The sequence below is a fragment of the Equus quagga genome, chromosome 17, assembly GCF_021613505.1.
Source record: "Equus quagga isolate Etosha38 chromosome 17, UCLA_HA_Equagga_1.0, whole genome shotgun sequence".
Lineage (NCBI taxonomy): Eukaryota > Metazoa > Chordata > Mammalia > Perissodactyla > Equidae > Equus > Equus quagga.
The window spans coordinates 16,123,669-16,135,755 of record NC_060283.1 but is presented as its reverse complement, the minus strand read 5'-3'; the positions used below and the strand labels follow the sequence as shown (position 1 = coordinate 16,135,755).

At 35.1% G+C, this 12,087-nt stretch overlaps 1 pseudogene; it reads left to right on the top strand.

Annotated features, from left to right (window-relative positions):
* Positions 1-4,601: 4,601 nt before the first annotated feature.
* Positions 4,602-8,606, top strand: LOC124229109 (olfactory receptor 9G1-like; annotated as a pseudogene).
* The last annotated feature ends 3,481 nt before the right edge of the window (positions 8,607-12,087 follow it).

Sequence of the window (12,087 nt, the reverse complement as noted above, 5' to 3'; positions counted from 1 at the left end):
GTGGCTGACCAGTCAACAACATCTTGTTCTACTTTCAAAACAGATTGAGAATCTGACCAATTTGTCCCAGTGTCAGTGGTTTCACCCTAGATTAAGCCACTCTTATCTCATATTTCCATTATTGCAGAACTTCCTAATGGTCTCCCTTCTTCCTCCCCGCTTCCATGCTTACCCTATGTGAGTTCCTCAACAAGGCAGTTAGAGTGATCTTATTAAAATACCTGTTAGATCATGTTACTTCTCTTCTTCAAACACTCCAATGACTTCTCAATTTATTTAGAATAAAAGCCAAAATACCTACGAAGATGTACAAGGTTGCAAGACCTTTCTACATCTGACTTTTACAGTTCTCCCTTCCACTGTTCACTCAGCTCCAGCCATGCCACCCTTCTTTTAGTTCTTAGATTAAACAGGGCATGCTCAGAGCCTTTACATCTGCTCCTCCCTAGGAGTGGAATGTCATCCTCAGATGTCTTTATGGTGAACTGTCTCCCATTGTTCAAGTCTTAATTCACAGTAATATTACCCCATTCCATGTATTCCCTGATCACCATATTGTAATCTACTTTCCTGACATTTCTTACAACTGTTTCCTACTTTATCATTCTCCATAGCACTGCTCATTATCTACTATTACACACATCCCATTAATTTAAATTATTTTCTTTTCATTTTCACTAAAATCTACTCTTCCCCATCTACTTTTGGTGGAAAACATACATCAGTTCAGTGTGTATCTCATATTAATTTGTATGTTTATTGTAAGATTTTGTGGGCTGCCTATTTTAAATGAATCACTTAATACAAACAGAACAATTTTGTAGCTGAGTAAAATCTCTGAAAACATAAATACATGAGACAAAAGAGGTTTCCTATAGGAAAAAGTTGAAAACTCCTGGATTCCACCTTAAACTTAGTATCCCCTGATTCTATTTTTCTCTGATTCTCATAATTATCCCAGGATTTGATGATTTATAAAAATAGTAGCTAACAATTTTGAATACTTTACTCTGAGTCAAGCACCATGCTTAGAGTTTCTCATGCATTATTATATTTATTCCCACAGCATCCATCATAGGTGTGTTTAAGGATTAATATCAATAATTTTGCAGATGATCAAACTGAGTTTTAATAAGTAGCTGGTAGTTATAGTGTTAGTAAGTGGTGTTGTCTTAATCCAGAGATCTAGTATTTAACACTCAGCCACCACCTTTCATATTTGATATTAGGTTAACAGTTGCTTATAGGCTCCATGGGTTCCTCTGTTTTTGTTATAACACCACAGGAAAAACCAAATGGAGAATGCTGAGAGATTCAGATGCTGTCCCAGGTGAGTATCTCATACACGCGGGGTTAGATAATTGCTACCACAAATCATCTTCTGGCAGAGTCCTTTGTCCCTTATACTTACAGCAAACTCTCATTATGAGTGCAGAAACATTCTACTCACTTCACCCAGGACCAGAACACTTACCTGCAACTCTCACAGTCCCAACCAACAAAGACCATACCATGGATCCAGATAACTTATACCTGCTCAGGCTCCTCAATATATTTGATTCCTTAAGAATCTCAGGGGTTCAGAGATTTGAAAGTCTCTGAAAAGGCAATTAATGAAAAGGTGTGCTAACTTTATTTAGGAAAATCTTGCTCAATGCAAAAGAATAGAATGACTTAAAAAGTAATAATAACAATTACTATATTTTGAGAAACTATTCTTTGCAAAACACCTTCCTGGGAAGTTTATTTAACTGTCAAATAGTTCAATGGAGTATGTGGTGCAGTTCCCATTATAGACAAGAAAATCAATCCAGAGCAATTAATTAACTTGCCCAAAATAAACTCAGAAAGCAATTGCAGTCAGGATTGAAATTTAAGGAAATCTGATTATAAAATTCATTATCTTTCCACTGCACCAAGCTTACTTCAGAGAGTCATATTATTTGAGTAATATTCAGCTGTGACTACACTGTTTTAGAAGTGGACTTTGTGTTAACCTGAGTGTCTATACAGATAGATTTTGCAACATTCTCTCATGTTTCATCAACTCGTTACCCAATTTTTAAATGGCAAGAGAAAGAAGGGTATCATGATTATCTGAAAAGACTATTTGAATATTCTTCTCCTTTTTAACTGCATATCTGTTCAAGGCTGAATTTTCTTCATGTACTTCAACCAAAACAACATATCTCAATGGATTGAATTCAGAAACACATGTGAGAATTCAACTGTCTTGTATAAGACACATTTTTAAAAAATGCAAATATATAAAACAATGCCACTCTGCTCACTACATATTCTTGGTATGGAAATAGAATTATCTGCATTTATTAATCTATTACTTATGTTACTATATTACTAGTTTTATTATTTTAACTGAATTAATAAAAATATTTAAAATTTCTCTGCTTTTACTTCTATCTGATGAATACAATCCACATAAACGAAATCTCTTTGAATTCTTCAGAGAGGACTGAGATTAAAGATTTGAGAAACTCAGGTTTAGTTGATGGTTGAGCAGAATGCACATAATTGATCTACACCAACATGCCTGTCTCTCTAAGCTTTTGGATTCCTTCCTTTGCAGTTTTTAACAGATGGACTTACACTAAACTATAATGACTGTAGGCCTCTGTTGGTGTTATTTCATGGTTTATCTACCTTTTCTCACTCCCTAGTATGCATTCCTGGTCTGCTATCCAGGTCCTCCTAATGACAATTAGCGCAGTCCTGCCACTCCTCAGATGTATACATGTGTCCTCCCAGAGCAGTCCTCTTACTCCCCGTCTGGGTTATGCTTAGATGTAACTCTCCTGGACCTGGAAGCAAAGAGGAGTGTTGAGGGTAGGGACTATGAAGATACTGATGTTTCCTGCAAGATAACAGCTCTTACAAAGTCATTAATAGATGTATATGTATATGTACGTATATGTACATATACATATGCAAAATATGTATGTTACTTCCCAAATATCACTTACACATGACTATTTATCAACAATTCTATTGCTATCACCAAATCCAAGTGCTATAAGCAATTGCCTGGGTTTCTGAAATACTCATCTGAACTACTTTCTGCCTTCACACTTCTATATTTCCCATTGCAAAGAGAATGTTATTTTGGTTTTATTTGATCACAGCATGCATCTGACTAAAACCATCAATGGCTCCCATTGCACTTAGAAAATACTACAAACCGTTAACCTGGACCACCCAGTCCCTATGCTGTTTGAACTTGCCCACCTCTCCTGCCTAATTCAGTGTGTCTCTATTTATCCCTCCAGGATCCAGCCACTCTGAACTTCCTTCCACTCCTGGAATCAACAATGTTTGTTCTCAAATGGGATCTTTGCATTTCCTGTAACCTCTGCAAGACTTCTCTCCCTACCTTCTCTGCAACTACCACCCCCTTCTTTATCACCCACTATGACCAGTGACATGTTGTCCTTCAGTTCTCATGTCAAATATTACCTCCCCAGATAATGCTTCCATATGATCCCACACTATGTCAAGTCCTGCAATAAAATCCCGTGACACATTATTATGACTCCACGACACTAGTCCTAATCTACAAGTATAAATTTATATAATTATTTGATTACTTCCCCCATGAGGTGTATAACTTGCACAAGCACAGGCATTGTATGTCTCTCTTTTTATTTTATTTATATTTTTACTTTTGATTATTTTTTAATTTTTTCTTGATATTTATTAAAACCTTATTATATGTTATCTCATTCAGTCTTTACAATAACTTTATGAGAAAGAAAACTTGCCTCTATTTTATAGATAGGAAAAATGAGTTTCACAACCTGTTATCCCTTTCGTCAGACTGCCCCATAACCACTACTCAAGGTCACCTAAGACCTTACCTTGTGTCACAGTTCTATCTCCCCCAACATTTAACTGAATGTTAAGTATATAGGAGTTGTTCAACAAACATGTTTTGAATGAATAAATATAATTATGATCTGATGTAAAATTTGCTTTAACCATATGAATTGGTACTGTCTCTCAATTTCAATTTCTCAAATTCTGTCTCTCAATTTCATTGTTTGTAAAATGGGCACATTGTATTAAGTGATAGTAAACATGTTTCAGGACTAAAACCCTAAGGTATTTTCATTATCATTATTATTGACTGCAAGCAGTTCTTCACCATGTACTGTGTTCTGCCTGTCCTCTTGGTTATTTCTTTCTGCCAAATTCTCTTTTGTCTCATGCAAGAATGGAATTTACAAAGGAAAGGTGCTCTACAGATTAACAGGACCATTTTTATACATGACGAATGATTTCTCCCTACTACATTACCAAAAGATAACTGAGTATTGTAATTGGTCACTTGGCACCACAATAGCATATGAAGATCCTGTCTGCTTTTAGCTGCATATCCTAAAGGGATGCTCAGGCTTATACGTTCTCCAGTATTCTTACCACTGGAAATAAGATTCCTGTAGAGTTAATAGAAGGCACCTTTTATTCTAAGGTATTAAGAGTAATTCTGGACTTCAGTTGAAATTCATATGAAGTGACTATTTATGTTCATGAAATAACATATATAGCCTTAAGTAACCAGAAGAAAAAGGTCAGTAAATTACAACATGGATAAAGATAAAACAGTTCTTAATATAATCAAACATAAGGTAATTCTACCTCCTGTAATAGAATAAGATTTTCTTTCCTACAATTATATTTGGTGAAGAAAGCTGAAATGTCCCCAAATGTCATTTATTCCATCTTTATTTTCTCTTTCAGTGAAATAGACAATTTGATGTGTACTTGATGGATTTTTTTCATTCTCATAACCCCTCTGTAGCTGTGTGTGGCCCAATGTTGTCCCTTCTGTTATCTTGCAGGAAACTTATTAGTCCTTAGAGTAGGTTAAGTATAAAACCTTAAAATGAGTCAATATTTTCATGACTTTGAAATGTTGATTTTCTATCTTAGGCTCCTTAAGAGAAGGTTGCAAATAATTGGGATCATCTCATACATTTATAATCAATATATAAATAAAGAAATATCTGTTAAAATCCCAAACTGGATGACAGGAATGGTAGGTGCATTAAACCTCTGGAGGACTGAGACATCAGATCCTTTTGGGTGACCACATTCAGAGGCATCTACCTTTTACAAAGTTCTCCTTGTGAAGGGAGATAGATGAGGAGGAAAGATGTTGTGGGAAGAAGTTTTCTGAATATCCCTAAAATCTAATAATGTATGCATTCAACTTTCATCTGCTAATTAATGACTATTAAATGCAACTGAATAAAACTCTTTTTTTGAACTAAATATATAAGAACACTATTCAATATATTATGCACAGTATTTTACTCAAACTCTTTAAAATGACTCTTAGGATAAATTATTTTAAGTTAGTGTCATTGAGAATGGTAATATGTTACCCAACCTTTTAGTTGGTTTGCTTGTCTTTTGGATGCTACTAATTGTAATTACGGGCTGCTAGAATGTTTTCACCAAACCTGTGGTCTGCACAGAGCAGTGGATTGGACTGGTTGACGTACAACAGTTTTATCCTTGCCTCTATTTATGTCCAGAGCATGCTCTTCCTTTTCACATTTTCTTAATTTATGCTATTTACCTGTGTCTCATGTCCTACACTAAACTACCTTCAACCATTTATTATTTGTAAAAGCATTGATATACACATTCATATATGTAGACATTCACACTTAGGTTATATTTTAGTAATTGTATAAAAAAAGATTAAAGATGAAATATCTTTTGCAAATTTTATTCCCAATTGTAATTTTTCAAAAAAGCTCAGCAATTTCCCAGCATATTAAAGAAGGAGAAGTTTCTTCATGAGAACACAAGAAAATCTAGGGGGGCAGTAGCATAACTACAATTGGAAATTCTTGAGAGGTAAAACAAATATATCATAAGAGCAGGTGACAGAGGTGAATTCATCACAAAATCATAGAAAATTTATTACTTAATTATAAATTCTAGTTTTTAAAGTGCTTAATCACACCTGTGATCTCATAAAGTCTCACTAAACTAAAAAGATAGTGAGAAAACAATTTTGGAGGTTATAATTTTATTTAAAATTGGCAGCAGCCAACTAAGTTCAGACTCAGGTCTCTTGTTTCTTTGTCTTAAGTTTTGCCAGGAATATTCTTTGTTAAAAATTATCTTAGCTTCTGAGAGCCTTGAAATTCTAAGGGAATTTAAAGGTCACCTATCTCAATCCTCTTTTGCTTGTTATGAAGAATTTCACAATAACTATAGTGTTAATATTTACTTTATAGTTAAAAATTATGGGTTCTTGACATCAAATTGATACAGTTCCAAGAGAGATTCTTTTTTCCAACAAAATTTTAAGTCCATCACCTAGCATAGGAACATAATTAATTTTTTTCTTTAGCATAAGAAATTTTTAAGACCTTGGATTTGATAACAGAAATGTTATACTCCCTCTCAATTCAGAACTTTGACAAACATCATTTAACCCTCTTTTTTTTTGTGGTCTACTAGGGGCCCCCTGGGTTGTATCATTGACAGAGAGGATGCTTCCTCTATTGTTGGCAACAGTTCAGTCTCCTGCTTCTCTTAAAAGAAAGACTGTTAGTGGTTGAGTTCTATGCTTTCCTATATTAACAAATTACCAGAAACTTGATGGCTTTAAACAAAAGAAGTTTATTCTCTCAAAGCTCTGCATGTCATAAGTCCAAATCCAGTGTCACTAAGCAAAAATCAAGGTGCTGGCGGGCCACCTTCACCCAGAAGCTGCGGTGGAGAGTCCCTTCCCTTCCTCCTCTGACCTCTTGAGGGTGCTGGCATTCCATGCAGTTACATCACTCCAATGTCTGCTTCTGAGTTTCCATTGCCTTGTCCTCTTGTGTCTATATATTCTAATCTCCCTCTGCCTTCCTCATAGAAAGATATTTGTTATTGCATTTAGGGCTAATCCTGATAGTCTACCCCTCTCAAGATTCTTAACTTATTGGCTCTTTTCTCATATAAGATAACATTCACAGATTTCAGGAATTAGAACATGGATATCTATAGAGACTGTTATTTAACCTACTGCATTCCCCAAAGCAGTTTAGTTTTGCTAACTTGGTTTTCTTTTGTTTGTTTGTTTTGTTTTTCTTTTGATTTGATTCTATAGGAAATTCAACTGTATTATGAACACAATCATCAATTGATTAAAATTTTAACTTTCTTTGAGGGTCATACAGTTTGCTAAGGTCTCAAATTCTTATTATGTAAGTAAATCTATTCTTTTATTCAAGTTATACATTTTCTTCTTTATGCAAAACTCTGTTCTTGGTTTTGTGGATTAAAAATGAATAAAATATAATTATTGCCTTCTGAGAAATTACAGTAAAATGAATTTCCACAGGTATTCCAAAATATGGTTAGACTACTATGTGTGCTTCATACTCTGGAAAAAGACAAAAAGACTCAAATGGCTGAGGAGAAATCAGCACATCCTTTCAAACTTCCTTTTTTATCTCTTCCAAATGGTCACATTCACCCTAATTGCAAACAGAAGAAAAGATACATAAATCACTCCCTCCAAAAAGTAGAAAAAAAGTTTAAAAATATAAGGTGATAGGCACTGTTTGTGTGTAATTCCTGATCTTTCAAGGCAATATGGAATTGTTTTCCAGGTATCCAACAAGGATGATACCCACACCAGAATAACCATGTCTCAGAGTTTACAATGCAAATGCATCAACTGGGTTTTTCATGATTGAAAACGGCAAAACATGGTCGAGCTGAAATAATTATTTCTGAAATCATAGCATAATTATTATTCTTTTCACAGAAAGGGAGCTTAGAAACCCAAAATCAATAGGTGAACAAAATTTCACCAAGTGAAAGAATTTATACTTTTGGGGTTCACAGCAGACTTGCAGTTAGAGAGAGTGCTCTTTCTCATCTTCCTCATCATTCATGTCATCAGTCTCTCATGGAACATCACCCTGATTTTTCTGATCTCTGCTGATTCTTAGCTCCACACACTCATACATTTCTTCACTGGAATCCTGTTGTTCCTGGACCTCTGATGTTCTTCTGTCCATATCCCAAAATCTGGATGACCTGCATATCTGATGACAAAAAGATCTCCTTTGCTGGTTGCCTAACTCGGTTCTTCTTCTCAGCTGGACTGACCTATAGTGAAAGTTATTATGTGGCCATCTCTCTAACCCCTTGCTTTATCCCCACACCTTGTCACCAAGGTTATGTGCCAGTCTTTTTGCAACTTCATATATCAAGTGGCTTCATTAACTCAACTATCACCACCAGCGAGACATTTACCCTGAGCTTCTAGGCAACAATATTAATGATTTCTCCTGTGATCATCCCCTTTTGTAAAGTTATCCTGGGATGTGAAGAATAGATATCAGGCTGTGATCTGCTTCATGCTTGCCTCCAATGTCATCACTGCCACCATGGTTATTTTTGCCTGCCAGTTCTTCATCATTTCTGCCATCTTGAATATCTGCTCAACCCAAGGACACATCAAGGCCTTCTCCAATTGTTATTCTCACTTGACTGCTGTCTCCTTGCTCTTTGATTCAATTCTCTTTATCTACTGTCGACCAAGTACTAGATTTGTAGTGGAAAGGGATTAAAATGGTGTTGGTGTTCTGTACTGTGGTGTTTTCAATGTTGAATCCTTTGATCTATAGCTTAACAAATAAAAGTGCTAAGAATGTCCTGAAGAAAATGTTAGATAAAACAAGGTTTTCTTAAATGAAAATACTTGGTAAATGATGGCTGAATTTTATTTTAGAGCTTGTCATTGATATTGGCCTGTACTCGCAGAAATACATAAAATAAGAAAACAAAAAATTAATGGGGGCCGGCCCAGTGGCACAGCAGTTAAGTTTGCATGTTCTGTTTCAGTGGCCTGGGGTTCACTGGTTTACATCCTAGGTGTGGACCTACTCACCACATGTCAAGCCATGCTGTGGCAGGCATCCCACATATAGAGGAAGATGGGCACAGATGTTAGCTCAGGGCCAGTCTTCCTCAGCAAAAAAGAAGAGGATTGGTGGCAGATGATATCTCAGAGCTGATCCTCCCCCCAAAATAAATAAATAAATAAAATAAAGACTAAAGAGAATTAGATTTTAAAAATCCATGAATAATGTGAAATCATTAGCATGTGTTTGTCTATTTAAGTTAGTACTAATGTATTCAAATGAGTTTTTAAAATAAATGAGACAGAGCCTTTTGGAAAACCTCCCATGCCTGCTAGCTTGAAACAAAGTTTATAAAATTACTGGGATTCTAAGAGAGTAGAAAGAGAGTGGATTTTTTAAAAAATTTCACTTGACAGTTTATAAATTGCCTGTGAGTAATATATTTTAATCTGTTAATTGGAATAATGAAATGGGTTATGGAAAGATTGTCAGGATTAGATGGATTAAATGACTTGCTGCAAATCATATAGTTCATAGATGAGAAAATAGGCATGCAAACCCAGAACTTCTGACTCCAAATGTACTTACCCATAAGTTGGGAGAAAGAGTGAGTTAGGGGGTCATAAGTGAAACATCGACTATAAAGTGCCCTTAGAAATAAATATTTCCTTTTCTGATTTCAGTATTTTGATTGCCATGATACAATGATTTCCTCGGCAATAAATACAGGAAAGAACAAATATCTTTATGTAGAATCACCATGAGCTTCCGACAAAAGAGTTTTTCTCCAACAATTGGAGAATTAAGTTATAAACTCAACTTACCTCAACAACAAAAATGAAAAAAGAAGTAAGGGCAAATGTACAGTGACTATATGAAATAGACAGAAATTTGTATGTAGATATAAATGGGTAGTAGAGAGATAAATTTTAAAAAGATTTACATCCAAGAGAAGATTCAGAGTTAAAATCTCCACTAGGAGAAACAATAACTAATAACAATTAAGATTCTATGAGTATTTGTATTTTTTTGCTTGTTCAATGTTACATATGAATTAATGAGAAATTAGAGAATATTTCATTTTGGTGCATCACATTTCCTCATTTTAGTGGTATTTTTACATGGGAAACATGAGAGTGTACCAACATGAAAGAAACCCTAATGTGTGTGCAAGTATATTAGTTTGCTAGGGCTGCCATATCAAAATACTACAGACTGGACAATGTAAACAAAAGAAATTTATTTTCTCAGAGTTCTGGAAGCTAAAAGGCCAAGATCAAGGTGCCATCAAAGTTGATTTCTTCTCAGGCCTCCTTCCTTGGTCTGCAGATGACCACCTTCTTGCTGTGTCCTCAAATGGTGTTTTCTCTGTTCACACCCATCCCCAGTGTCTCTTTCTGTGTCCAAATTTCCATTTCTGCTTTTTATAGAGATACCAGTCCGAAAAGATTAGGGCTTACCCTAACCACTTCATTTTCACTTAGTCACTTCTATAAAGGCCCTGTCTCCAAATACAGTCATATTCAGAGTCACTGGGCATTAGGACTTCAACATATGAATTGGGGGGGTTACAATTCAACTCTTAAAAGGGATTGACAAAAGTTTCCTGATGAATGAGACAAAGAATAGCCTAAAAGAGAGAAAAAAGACTATGACAAAAAAATAAATTGTAGTCAACATGATACAGTCTAGAAAAATATAATTAGTATAATTTGGAGAGTTTCTATCATCAGACATTTAATAATCATATTGTGACTTAGATCCATTAAGATAGTGAAGTTTTGATAAAATATCCTTCATTTCATCATATCCTAATTAATACATCATCCTTGTACTCCAGATGGACTGTAATTGAGTATCTGGAGACTGAGATACATATTACTGGGCTATTGTGAGGAAGGAGTCCCAAAGGGCTGTCAGGAGATACATAGATTGGGTCAAACAGAGCACACAAAAAATCAGACGAGAGGGAAAAGTGTGTCACTTCCAGGAGTGTCCTTCCTGATCAAGGGTAAGCAACTGGGATCAGGGACGGGGAAGTGGTTTGACCTCTCTATGACCTCAGCTGCATTAGAAGGGGGATACAGAGCCTCTCCTGGATCTCAAAAGATCACTTATGCCAAACACATGTGCCAAACACACACACACACAAACACACACACGCTATCCTACACATACACACACACACTATCCTAAACAGGATTCCAACCAATGACATATATAACCCTTATCTAGAATTTGAAATTCAATGTGGTAGTTATGCTAGGTCATCGCATATTCACTTATGCATTGGAGAAATCAAGAGGATGAAAAAATTTGACACACTTTTTGATTCTAGTGGTTGTGGTACTGTGCTTTCCAAACTACTGATGTGTGGTATTTTCACTTCTTAGTATTTCTTTTTTAGATGCTGGAGGGAGACATTCATTCATAGAATTTTAAGTGCTCCAGTGAAGGGAATTTTAAGTGCTACAGGTGAACACACAACTTGAAAAGCTGCTCCATATGGGATACTTCAGCATAATTGCCTTTGATATTTTCTGTTTTTATCTCATATTCACATTTGTTGATTCTATATTTAACACCTTCAGGAACTGCCAAACTTACCATTATTATCTGTATTTTTAATTTTAACAATCCTTGTGGATGTGAAGATGTATAAGATTATCATTTTTATTTACATTTTCCTGCTGATAATGATTTTCAGCATCTTTTCATGTACTTATTGGCCATTTGTTTATCTTCTATGGAGAAATGTATATAAATCTTTGGAAAATCTTTTAATTAGGTATTCTGTCCCTATTGTTGAATTGGGATGATTCTTAGATATTCTGGATACAAGTCCCTATGGGATAAATTACTTGAGAATATTTTTGTCTATTGTCTGGGTTATCTTTTTACTTTCTTGATGGCCTCCTTTGTTGTGCAAAAGCTTTTAAAGTTGATCAGGTCCAATTTATTTAATTTTTCTTTTCCTGCTTGCTCTTTGTGTCTTATTCAAGAAACAATTGCCTAATCCAAGGTCGCAAATATTTGCTGTTTTCTTGTAAGATTTTTACAATTTTAGCTCTTACAATTAGGTCTTTGATCCATTTTGAGTCACTTTTTGTATATGGTATGAAGTAGGGATATAAATCTATTCTTTTCCATATGAATATCCATTTGTCTCAACACCATTTGTCAAAAA